Consider the following 13,879-nt stretch of genomic DNA (forward strand, 5'->3'; position numbering starts at 1 on the left):
ATCTGTGTTCTGTAGGTCATTCATCTGTGTTCTGTAGATTATTCATCTGTCTTCTGCTGGTCATGCACCTGTAAGTTGATAAGCTGCCTATATTCTGTTCGTCATTTGCCTGTGTATTATTGCTCATTTACCAGTGTTCCGTTGATCTTTCACGCTTGTTTGGTTGATCATTTTACTTCGTTCTACTGGCCATTCATTTATATTTGTTCGGTATTTGCCAATGATCTCTTTCTGTTGGACATTCAATTGTATTCTGTTAGTCACTCACTAGTATTCTGTTGGCCATTCACTAGTATTCTGTTGGTCATTCACTAATATTCTGTCTGTCATTCACTAGTATTCTGTTGGTCATTCACTAGTATTCTGTTAGTCACTCACTAGTATTCTGCTGATCATTCAACAGTATTCTGTTGGTCATTCACTAGTATTCTGTTGGTCATTACCCCGTCACCCGTTCATCATACACGTGCATTTTTTTTTGGGGGGGGGGGAGAATCATTTATGTTACAATGATCATCCACCATTTTGGTTATTGCTTTACACATGTTCTGCTATTATTCCACCTGTGTTCTCTGGTTATTCGCCCGTTTTTTCGTTGATCGTTCACACATGTTCTGCTGATAGTTTACTTGTGTTCTCTAATTATTCAAAAATGATCTAATGATCATTCACAGCTGTTCAGCTCAGCGTACATCATTGTGTTGATGATTTGTCACTGTTTTGGGAATGTTTCACTAGTTTACTGTCGACATTCTACGTACATTATGATAATCATTCATATGTGCCGTTTTTAATTGCTTACTCACGTTGTGTTGCTGATAATTTCGTGTTTAGTTAATCATCCCGTCACGTTCTATTGGCCATTCATTTATGTTCTATATATCATTCAGTCATGTTCTATTGATCATTCACTAAAGTTATATTGATCATTCATTCATGTTCTATAGATCATTCATTTACATTTTATAAATCATTCAGTCCTGTTCTATAGATCATTCACTCATGTTCTATAGATCATTCAGACATTCTATATTGATGATTCAGTCATGTTCTATTGATTATTCAGTCATGTTTTATTGGTCATTTAGTCATGTTCTAGCGATCATTCAGTCATGTACTATAGATTATTCAGTCATGTCCTATAGATTATTCAGCCATGTTGTATTCATCATTCACTCACTATTCATATTCCACTTCAACTCAATTTATCTCTTGTTAATCGTTCACTCGTGTTTCCTTGATCAATTATTCGTGATTAGTTGATTAATAACTAGTACCCTTTCTGTAATATTTCTCTTATCCTTCACTTGAGCTTTTCTGGTCATTGATTCGTGTTCCGTTAGTTTTTTGTTTGATTATTGCAGATCATTTATTCATGTTCTGAATGTCACTTTATTTGCTGCTGATCTTCCAACATTGTCTTATTTATTTGCAGTTGTTCTCTTATTCATTTCCAGTTGTTCTTGTGCTCTATTTGCTGTTATGTTGAGAATGGTATCAGACATCGACAGGTTGATGATTAAGAGACATGTGCAATATTTGAGCATCTGTACTGTTGGAACGTTTTCCCTACACAGTCGGCTTGGTCAGTCAAATATAGAGGCAGTAGGTGTAGTGGTGAATTGAAGATAATGTAATCAGTCCATCAACCTCGGAGAGTGCAACGGACAAATGTAGTAGTAGCAGCAGCAACACACACAGCAAGAGGCGTTCTTGAGCTTCACCAGCGCTCGGGCTTAATGCCCAAAATTGGGATGTGACTAAAAGGACCCTGAAGTGCTTACTGCCTTTGTACCTCCTGACATCGTCTACTGCTTTGCAGATACCTCACTCCTCGAGCCCAGTGTGGGCGGGGCTTGAGGCAGCCCAAGGTGCCTAGCTTCTCCCTCCGAGCCCCGTATGTGCGGGAATTGAGGTTGGGCCTGGGAGACAACTGGTCCCAGACGATGAGGAGGTACTTGTACCTCCTGCCATGGCAGACATTGGTTCTGAGACACTCCCGCGACAGGGAGCCAAGGTCTGAGACACTCCCGCGACAGGGAGCCAAGGTCTGAGACACTCCCGCGACAGGGAACCAAGGTCTGAGCCACTCCCGCGACAGGGAACCAAGGTCTGAGACACTCCCACGACAGGGATCCAAGGCCGGGCCACCTCTTGGTAAAGGCCAGGGCCGGACGATTGTAAAGGCGAATTTACAATAACAGCAAACCTCTGAGAAAAAGGACTTAAGGCGGTCAGTCCCTCAGCCTGGAGAAGAGTTCAGCTCCATGGTCTGGAACGATGTGAAGTTCTGTAATTGACTGAAGAAGCCTATTGTTCAGGAGAAACCTTTCAACAATAAAGATACTCAAATGTTTCACATGTGTCTTAATCATCATCTTTTTTTGTTGCTGATGATTTATTCGTGTTCTTTTCTTCATTCTCTTTTGTGCTCTGCTCATCATTCGCTTTGCGTTCTGGCATCCTCTACTCACTTGAGCTCTGTTGATCATTCATTTCTGCTCTGCTGATCATTCACTTGAGTTCTACTTTTCATTAACTTGTGTTCTCTTAACGTTAACAATTCATTCACATATATTTTCTTGATGCCTTGCTAGTAGCTCGTTGATCATGCGCTCATATATACCGATCATTCTCTTGTGTTATGTTCATTATTCACTATTGTTCTTAATTATTCAAGTATATTCTTGTAGTCATTTGCTTATTCTATGGTGGTCGTCCACTTACGTTTTCTTGCTTATTCATTATATTCTCTCGGTTATTTACTAATATTACATTAACATTAGAATCCGTCGATATTTCACTAATATTTTATAACCATTCACTTCTTTTCCGTTGATAATTGACTCATGTTCTGTCAATCATTCACTTGCGTTATGCTGCTCATTCAATCCAGCCCATTGTATTCATTCATCTTCATGAACACATTCCTGACTGCATACTAACAGAATTCAGTACTGTTTGTTCTGCATGTATTGCTGTCCATTCAATTGTTCTGTCAGTTTACCTATGTATATCTTATTCATCAGTTTCTAGTTAATTAATCTATGCCTCACCAATTTCTTTATGTTAAAAATACTACTGATACCGCTAGTTAGATGAGGAAGAATGAGGTGCAAAAATCTCAATTTCAGGCAATACTAGAGAAGTGTTAGACGTCGAAGTAATGGGTACTGAGGGAAAAACATTTTGATGGATACATCAAAAGGCGATAGAGAGAAGAGCAAGGTAGCAAAGGAAAGTCGAACAATCTACCTATAAACACTACAAAAGCCACAATACTGTGGCTGGAAAATGTACAAATAACCAGTACGGCGTTTCGGTCCTACTTGGACACCTGGCAAGTCAGCATCATAAAATGAACAGGAAGAGCTAATGCATTTTTTTTAAATCAGAGAGCAGGTTTATGGTAAGCCCAAACGGGTGCCGTGGAAACTCCTAATAAGCATCAACAATCACTCAGATAATGTAGTTCCCAAGTTTCGTTAACTCCTGACTTCAACTCATTTAAATTTTATAAAAATTGTCAGCTTAAGAATGTAAAAATTAATTAGTCGTGTGGACTTAGATGCCGCGACTTAGGATGTGGAAGGCGGAACTTCTACTAATTTCAACTGTGAACAGATTATGAAATATTTTAGTTAGTTTTGACATGAGTGAAGGGAATACTTGGGTTAGGTTACCTGTTACTTGAGTGACAAGGGGTGTTTAGCTGCCTGGTACACGACTGATGAGATACGTTACCTGATACCTGGGTGACAAGGGAAGTAAAGTTAACTGGTACCTGTTTGGCAGGGTGAGTGATGTTACCTGGTACCTGAGTAGCTGGGTGAGTTGAGTTATCTAGTACCTGAGTAAAACGTGTAGCTAAGTTACCTGGTACCTGAGTGACAAGGATAACTAAGTTACCTGGTACCTGAGTGACAGGTGTAGCTAAGTTACGTAGTAATTGACTGACAGTTGTAGCTAAGTTATTTGGTATATGAGTGAGATGAGAAACTAAATTACCTCGTACCTGAGTGACAGGGTTAGCTAAATAACCTGAATCTGAATGACAATGGAAGGTGAGTAACCTGGTACCTGAATGACACCTGCTCAGTACATTTAAATTTGGGCATCAGCTGGGCCAAGCACAGTCTTTTATATCCAGTAAGAAATCCTCTTTCAAGTGAGTGAGACAGTCAAGCAGGCAGAGAGCGAGACAGAAGGCAAGGGGAAGGTGAGACAGACAGGTAGGTAGAAAAAGGAACAGGCAAGTAGACAGAGAGGTTGCGACAGAGAGACAGGTAGAGAAAGAGGGAAACTTCAGGGAAGAGAGATACGTAGCAGAAAGCGGTTGAGATTTCTGAATGAAGCTAGGAGACAGGTATAAGTACACAAGATTATGACACTGTCAAGGCTAGACTTCCTGCGGAAATTATTATACACTTAAACCCTTTAAAAGCATCGTTCCTCAAGGACGTTGTGGCGAGTCTTTCACATTAACTTAAAATAATGAATACATTACCTTAAGATAATACCCCGGCTTATAAGGCTGCTGCCGAAACAACTTTTTGCGTAAGGAATACAACGATGGGACGAGCTCAGAAGGATTTTCGTCATTCGTTAGACAACGTTTCGCTCGAAGGTGAGCTTTTCTCAAGCGGCGAGATAGCTTATAAAAGCTCAACTTTGTTCTCTCACTTCTGATACTTCCTTCATCCCTCCCCCCCCACCTTTCATCAATCTCTTGTTACCTCTCTATTTTTTTCATTCTCGCTTTCTTACTTCTCAATTACCTTCATATTCCTCTCTTCTTAACTTTCCATTACCTTCACTTTCCTCCTCTTACTTCTCCATTACCTTCGGTAATCTCTTCTTATCTCTCCCTGACTTTCATTTTACCTCTCTCTTACGACTTTCTTACCACTTTCTTACTTTTATTTTAATTCCCTTTTACCTTCATCTTATCTGTCTTTTACTTTTATTATTCCTATTTTTTCCCTGCGTCTTGCCTTTTATCTTTATTTTTTAATCTCTTTTATCTTTGTCTTACCTCTCTCTCTCTCTCTCTCTCTCTCTCTCTCTCTCTCTCTCTCTCTCTCACTCATGACTTTATCTTATCTCTCTCACTCTCTCTCTTTCCTTCAACAATTCTCTCACTCTCCTACCTTCATCTTACCTCTCTTTTACCATCATTTTCACTCTCATGCCTCAATCTTACCTCTTACCTTCATCTTAATTCGTCTTTACCCCTCATTTTATCTCCCTCTTGTTTTGACTAGGTAATGTACCAACAAATTTGTTTTTTCCATACCTTCCTCTTTCCTTCATTGTACATCTTATTTTTTCTGTCTTACATTTATCTTAATTACAGTTTACCTCTCTTTTATCTCTCTATTTTGCCTCTTGATTACCTCTTTTTCCTACTTCTGTCTTACTTCATTCATTCTGCTTTTAGATTTTCTCTAAACTCCTTATATCCCTCTTCTTTTTCTCTCTTTCCATTTCTTTCCTATATTCTCTGACCTTATTCCTACGATCCTCTTTCCTTCCACTTACCTCACGGTTCTCGTCCTCTTCTCTCTGTACACACTGTCTCCGTCGGTCTGTCGTAATTTAGCTAACGTCTCCCTCGTTACAGGTGATTAAGAGGTCATTAACCCTCAGACAGTATCATTACTAAACAAGGCAACTTCTACACACAAACACACACACAAACACACACACACACACACACACACACACACACACACACACACACACACACACACACACACACACACACACACACACACACACACACACACACCTGGTCCAGCAAATGGCTTCTCGAATTTAATCCTGCCAAATGCAAAGTCATGAAGATAGGGGAAGGGCACAGAAGACCACAGACAGAGTATAGGCTAGGTGGCCAAAGACTGCAAACCTCACTCAAGGAGAAAGATCTTGGGGTGAGTATAACACCGAGCATGTCTCCGGAAGCACACATCAATCAGATAACTGCTGCAGCATATGGGCGCCTGGCAAACCTGAGAACAGCATTCCGACACCTTAGTAAGGAATCATTCAAGACACTGTACACCGTGTATGTCAGGCCCATACTGGAGTATGCAGCACCTGTTTGGAACCCGCACTTGATAAAGCACGTCAAGAAACTAGAGAAAGTACAAAGGTTTGCAACAAGGTTAGTTCCAGAGCTAAGGGGAATGTCCTATGAAGAAAGATTAAGGGAAATTGGCCTGACGACACTGGAGGACAGGAGGGTCAGGGGAGACATGATAACGACATATAAAATGCTGCGTGGAATAGACAAGGTGGACAAGGACAGGATGTTCCAGGGAGGGGACACAGAAACAAGAGGCCACAATTGGAAGTTGAAGACACAAATGAGTCAGAGAGATAGTAGGAAGTATTTCTTCAGTCATAGAGTTGTAAGGCAGTGGAATAGCCTAGAAAATGACGTAGTGGAGGCAGGAACCATACACAGTTTTAAGACGAGGTTTGATAAAGCTCATGGAGCGGGGAGAGAGAGGGTCTAGTAGCAACCGGTGAAGAGGCGGGGCCAGGAGCTAGGACTCGACCCCTGCAACCACAAATAGGTGAGTACAAATAGGTGAGTACACACACACACAGGGAGATCGACTGGGAAAACCTGGAGCCACATGGGGGTCCCGAAACATGGAGAGCCAAGATGATGGATGTGGTACTTGAAAACCTCATGCATCAACATGTCAGGGACACAACCAGAGAGAGAGGGGAGGATGAGCCAGCAAGACTGGATCTTGTGTTCACCCTGAGCAGTTCAGACATTGAGGACATCACTTACGAGAGGCCCGTTGGAGCTAGCGACCATGTGGTTCTGAGTTTTGATTATATAGTAGAGTTACCAGTGGAGAAGGTAACAGGAACTGAAGGGGACAGGCCAAACTATAAAAGGGGGGACTACACAGGTATGAGAAACTTCCTGCAGGAGGTTCAGTGGGACAGAGAAATGGTAGGAAAATCAGTAAACGAGATGATGGAATATGTGGCAACAAAGTGCAAGGAGGCAGAGGAAAGTTTTGTTCCCAAGGGAAACAGAAATAATAGGAAGACCAAAACGAGTCCTTGGTTTACCCGAAGGTGTAGGGAGGCAAAAATTAAGTGCAGCAGAGAATGGAAAAGGTACAGGAGGCATAGGACCCAGGAAAACAAGGAGATTAGTAGAAGAGCCAGAAACGAGTATGCACAGATAAGGAGGAAGGCCCAGCGACAGTATGAAAACGACATAGCATCGAAAGTCAAATCTGACCCGAAACTGCTGTATAGCCACATTAGGAGGAAGACAACAGTCAAGGACCAGGTGATAAGGCTGAGGAAAGAAGGTGGAGAACTCACAAGAAACGATCAAGAGATATGTGAGGAGCTCAACACGAGATTTAAGGAAGTATTTACAGTAGAGACAGGAAGGACTCTGGGGGGACAGACCAGATGGGGACACCAGCAAGGAATACACCAACAAGTGTTGGACGACATACATACAGATGAGGAGGAGGTGAAGAAACTGCTAAGGAACATCGATACCTCAAAGGCAATGGGACCGGACAACATCTCCCCGTGGGTCCTTAGAGAGGGAGCAGATATGTTGTGCGTGCCACTTACCACAATCTTCAACACGTCCCTGGAAACTGGGCAACTACCTGAGGTATGGAAGACGGCAAATGTAGTTCCCATTTTTAAAAAAGGAGACAGAAAAGAGGCACTAAACTATAGACCTGTGTCATTGACGTGTATAGTATGCAAAATTATGGAGAAGATTATCAGGAGGAGAGTGGTGGAGCACCTGGAACGGAACAAGAGTATAAATGCCAACCAGCACGGATTCATGGAAGGCAAATCCTGTGTCACAAACCTTCTGGAGTTTTATGATAAAATAACAGAAGTAAGACACGAGAGAGAGGGGTGGGTTGATTGCATCTTCTTGGACTGCAAGAAGGCCTTTGACACAGTTCCTCACAAGAGATTAGTGCAGAAGCTAGAGCATCAGGCGCATATAACAGGAAGGGCACTGCAATGGATCAGAGAATACCTGACAGGGAGACAACAACGAGTCATGGTACGTAATGATGTATCACAGTGGGCACCTGTGACGAGCGGGGTCCCACATGGGTCAGTCCTAGGACCAGTGCTATTTTTGGTATATGTGAACGACATGATGGAAGGGTTAGACTCGGAAGTGTCCCTGTTTGCATATGATGTGAAGTTAATGAGGAGAATTAAATCTGATGAGGACCAGGCAGGACTTCAAAGAGACCTGGACAGACTGGACACCTGGTCCAGCAAATGGCTTCTCGAATTTAATCCTGCCAAATGCAAAGTCATGAAGATAGGGGAAGGGCACAGAAGACCACAGACCGAGTATAGGCTAGGTGGCCAAAGACTGCAAACCTCACTCAAGGAGAAAGATCTTGGGGTGAGTATAACACCGAGCATGTCTCCGGAAGCACACATCAACCAGATAACTGCTGCAGCATATGGGCGCCTGGCAAACCTGAGAACAGCATTCCGATACCTTAGTAAGGAATCGTTCAAGACACTGTACACCGTGTATGTCAGGCCCATACTGTAGTATGCAGCACCTGTTTGGAACCCGCACTTGATAAAGCACGTCAAGAAACTAGAGAAAGTACAAAGGTTTGCGACAAGGTTAGTTCCAGAGCTAAGGGGAATGTCCTATGAAGAAAGATTAAGGGAAATCGGCCTGACGACACTGGAGGACAGGAGGGTCAGGGGAGACATGATAACGACATATAAAATACTTCGTGGAATAGACAAGGTGGACAAAGACAGGATGTTCCAGGGAGGGGACACAGAAACAAGAGGCCACAATTGGAAGTTGAAGACACAAATGAGTCAGAGAGATATTAGGAAGTATTTCTTCAGTCATAGAGTTGTAAGGCAGTGGAATAGCCTAGAAAATGACGTAGTGGACTCAGGAACCATACACAGTTTTAAGACGAGGTTTGATAAAGCTCATGGAGCGGGGAGAGAGAGGGCCCAGTAGCAACCGGTGAAGAGGCGGGGCCAGGAGCTAAGACTCGACCCCTGCAACCACAAATAGGTGAGTACACACACACACACACATACAAAGGCAGAAATATCAGGAAAAATACTGCAATGGATCAGGGAATACCTGAGAGGAAGGAAACAACGTGTGTTGGTCCGAAACGAGGTAAAAGAGTGAGCGCAAGTGACGAGTGGAGTTCCAGAAGGGTCAATCCTGAGTCCGGTGCTGTTTCTAGTACATGTGAATGGTATAACGGAAAGGATAGAGTCAGAGGTGTTTCTCTTTGCTGACGATGTGACATTAATGAAGAGAATACAAGCAGACTGCATGGCTGGTCCGACAAATGGCTCCTGGAGTTTAACCCTTCCAAGTGCAAAGTCATGAAGCTTGTGGAAGGACAAAGAAAATCGCAGACGGAGTACAGAGTAGTGGATCAAAGACTGCAAAACTCACTCAAGGAAAAGAATCTTAGAGTAAGCATCATACCCAACACATCTCCTGAGGCATACATCAACCAAATAACCACTGCAGCATATGGGCGCCTAGCAAACCTAAGAATATCATTTCGACATCTAAGTAAGGAGTCAGTTATGACACTGTACACCGTGTACGTCAGGGCCATATTGGAGTCTCCAGCACCAGTACGGAAACCATGCCAGGTCAGGCACATCAGAAATTAGAGAAAGTGTAAAAGATTGCAAAAAACTAATCCCTCTTGTGAGGAGTGGTTAAGGAAACTCAACCTGACGACATTGGAAGACAGGAAGTGTAGGGAGGACATGAATACATTGTATAAAAATACTGAGAGGAACTGACAAGGTGGACAGGGCCAGAATATTTCAAGGATGAGACACAGGAACAAAGGGGCACAACTGAATGTTAAAAACTCAGATGAGTCGTAGGGATGTTAGGAAGTATTTCTTCAGCCTTTGAGATATCAGGAAGTGGAATAATCTGGATAGTCAAGTAATGAAGGCAAGATTCATTCATAGCTTTAAGAAGAGGTGCGATAAGACGGGCCAGGAGCTACGAATCGACCCATGCAACCACATGTAGGTGAGTACACACACACTCGCTTATGCACACATGCCTGGTCCAGGACCAGGCTGCGGGGGCGTTGACCCCCAAAACGTCCATTCAGGTATACTCCAGGTATGCTCTCTCTCTCTCTCTCTCTCTCTCTCTCTCTCTCTCTCTCTCTCTCTCTCTCTCTCTCTCTCTCTCTCTCTCTCTCTCTCTCTCTCTCTCTCTCCCTCTCTCTCTCTCTTTCTCTCACCAAACATCTTCCTGATAATTACTATCAGAGTCGACGAAAGACAACTCTGTCACTTTTCTACTTAACGTAATGTAACAATGTCTTCTCTCCTCCCTCGAGCATCATTGTGGCTTCCAGTGTTTCAAATTTATATCTCTAATTACTTCATAGTTAATCTTTGATTTTACTAATTCAATTTTCAAGGTGCTCACGTTGAAGATAAAGTCAGATCAAAATTTCTCAAAGAAAGATTTCGAAATAATAAGCGGGAAGTGAACCAGAAAAAATAATTTAATAGTGAACAGAGTCCTTGTTTACCTGGAACACGAGGGAAAAAACCTTAACTGAAGTTAAACAAAGTTCACCGACCTTCTATTGACAGTGTTGGTTGATGTACGTTCTATTGACAGTGTTGGTTGATGGACGTTCTATTGACAGTGTTGGTTGATGGACGTACTGTAGACAGTGTTGGTTGATGGACGTACTGTAGACAGTGTTGGTTGATGGACGTACTGTAGACAGTGTTGGTTGATGGACGTACTGTAGACAGTGTTGGCTGATGGACGTACTGTAGACAGTGTTGGTTGAACGACGTTCTATTGACAGTGTTGGTTTACGGACGTACTATGGATAGTGTTGGTTGACGGACGTACTATGGACAGTGTTGGTTGACGGACGTACTATGAACAGTGCTGGTTGATGGACGTACTATTCACAGTGTTGGTTGATGGACGTACTATTGACAGCGTTGGTTGACGGACGTACTATGGACTGTGCTGGTTGATGGACGTACTATTGACAGTGTTGGTTGATGGACGTACTATTGACAGTGTTGGTTGACGGACGTACTATGGACAGTGTTGGTTTACGGACGTACTATGGACAGTGCTGGTTGATGGCCGTACTATTGACAGTGTTGGTTGATGGACGTACTATTGACAGTGTTGGTTGACTGACGTACTATGAACAGTGCTGGTTGATGGACGTACTATTGACAGTGTTGGTTGATGAACGTACTATGAACAGTGTTGGTTGACGGACGTACTATGAACAGTGCTGGTTGATGGACGTACTATGAACAGTGTTGGTTGACGGACGTACTATGAACAGTGTTGGTTGACGGACGTACTATGAACAGTGTTGGTTGACGGACGTACTATGAACAGTGTTGGTTGACGGACGTACTATGAACAGTGTTGGTTGACGGACGTATTATGAACAGTGTTGGTTGACGGACGTATTATGAACAGTGTTGGTTGACGGACGTACTATGAACAGTGTTGGTTGACGGACGTACTATGAACAGTGTTGGTTGACGGACGTACTATGAACAGTGTTGGTTGACGGACGTACTATGGACAGTGTTGGTTGACGGACGTATTATGAACAGTGTTGGTTGACGGACGTACTATGAACAGTGTTGGTTGACGGACGTAGTATGAACAGTGTTGGTTGACGGACGTACTATGAACAGTGTTGGTTGACGGACGTACTATGAACAGTGTTGGTTGACGGACGTACTATGAACAGTGTTGGTTGACGGACGTACTATGAACAGTGTTGGTTGACGGACGTACTATGAACAGTGTTGGTTGACGGACGTACAATGAACAGTGTTGGTTGACGGACGTACTATGGACAGTGTTGGTTGACGGACGTATTATGAACAGTGTTGGTTGACGGACGTACTATGAACAGTGTTGGTTGACGGACGTACTATGAACAGTGTTGGTTGACGGACGTACTATGAACAGTGTTGGTTGACGGACGTACTATGGACAGTGTTGGTTGACGGACGTATTATGAACAGTGTTGGTTGACGGACGTACTATGAACAGTGTTGGTTGACGGACGCACTATGGACAGTGTTGGTTGACGGACGTACTATGGACAGTGCTGGTTGACGGACGTATTATGAACAGTGTTGGTTGACGGACGTACTATGAACAGTGTTGGTTGACGGACGTACTATGAACAGTGTTGGTTGACGGACGTACTATGAACAGTGTTGGTTGACGGACGTACAATGAACAGTGTTGGTTGACGGACGTACTATGGACAGTGTTGGTTGACGGACGTACTATGGACAGTGTTGGTTGACGGACGTACTATGGACAGTGCTGGTTGACGGACGTATTATGAACAGTGTTGGTTGACGGACGTACTATGAACAGTGTTGGTTGACGGACGTACTATGAACAGTGTTGGTTGACGGACGTATTATGAACAGTGTTGGTTGACGGACGTACAATGAACAGTGTTGGTTGACGGACGTACTATGGACAGTGTTGGTTGACGGACGTATTATGAACAGTGTTGGTTGACGGACGTACTATGAACAGTGTTGGTTGACGGACGTACTATGAACAGTGTTGGTTGACGGACGTACTATGAACAGTGTTGGTTGACGGACGTACTATGGACAGTGTTGGTTGACGGACGTATTATGAACAGTGTTGGTTGACGGACGTACTATGAACAGTGTTGGTTGACGGACGTACTATGGACAATGCTGGTTGACGGACGTATTATGAACAGTGTTGATTGACGGACGTACTATGGACAGTGCTGGTTGACGGACGTATTATGAACAGTGTTGGTTGACGGACGTACTATGGACAGTGTTGGTTGACGGACGTATTATGAACAGTGTTGGTTGACGGACGTACTATGAACAGTGTTGGTTGACGGACGTACTATGAACAGTGTTGGTTGACGGACGTACTATGGACAGTGTTGGTTGACGGACGTACTATGGTATTATGAACAGTGTTGGTTTACGGACAGTGTTGGTTGACGGACGTATTATGAACAGTGTTGGTTTACGGACGTACTATGAACAGTGTTGGTTGACGGACGTACTATGAACAGTGTTGGTTGACGGACGTACTATGAACAGTGTTGGTTGACGGACGTACTATGAACAGTGTTGGTTGACGGACGTACTATGAACAGTGTTGGTTGACGGACGTACTATGAACAGTGTTGGTTGACGGACGTACTATGAACAGTGTTGGTTGACGGACGTACTATGAACAGTGTTGGTTGTCGGACGTACGTACTAAGAACAGTGTTGGTTGACGGACGTACTATGAACAGTGTTGGTTGACGGACGTACTATGAACAGTGTTGGTTGACGGACGTACTATGAACAGTGTTGGTTGACGGACGTACTATGAACAGTGTTGGTTGACGGACGTACTATGAACAGTGTTGGTTGACGGACGTACTATGAACAGTGTTGGTTGACGGACGTACTATGAACAGTGTTGGTTGACGGACGTACTATGAACAGTGTTGGTTGACGGACGTACTATGAACAGTGTTGGTTGACGGACGTACTATGAACAGTGTTGGTTGACGGACGTACTATGAACAGTGTTGGTTGACGGACGTACTATGAACAGTGTTGGTTGACGGACGTACTATGAACAGTGTTGGTTGACGGACGTACTATGAACAGTGTTGGTTGACGGACGTACTAGTGTTGGTTGACGGACGTACTATGAACAGTGTTGGTTGACGGACGTACTATGAACAGTGTTGGTTGACGGACGTACTATGAACAGTGTTGGTTGACGGACGTACTATGGACA

At 43.4% G+C, this 13,879-nt stretch overlaps 1 protein-coding gene across 1 annotated transcript in view; it reads left to right on the top strand.

Annotated features, from left to right (window-relative positions):
• Nucleotides 1-13,879, top strand: part of LOC128695495 (uncharacterized) — a 458,740-nt gene that overhangs the window by 225,014 nt on the left and 219,847 nt on the right. The window lies entirely within an intron of this gene.

Source organism: Cherax quadricarinatus, chromosome 2 (assembly GCF_038502225.1).
Source record: "Cherax quadricarinatus isolate ZL_2023a chromosome 2, ASM3850222v1, whole genome shotgun sequence".
In the NCBI taxonomy this organism is placed as follows: Eukaryota; Metazoa; Arthropoda; class Malacostraca; order Decapoda; family Parastacidae; genus Cherax; species Cherax quadricarinatus.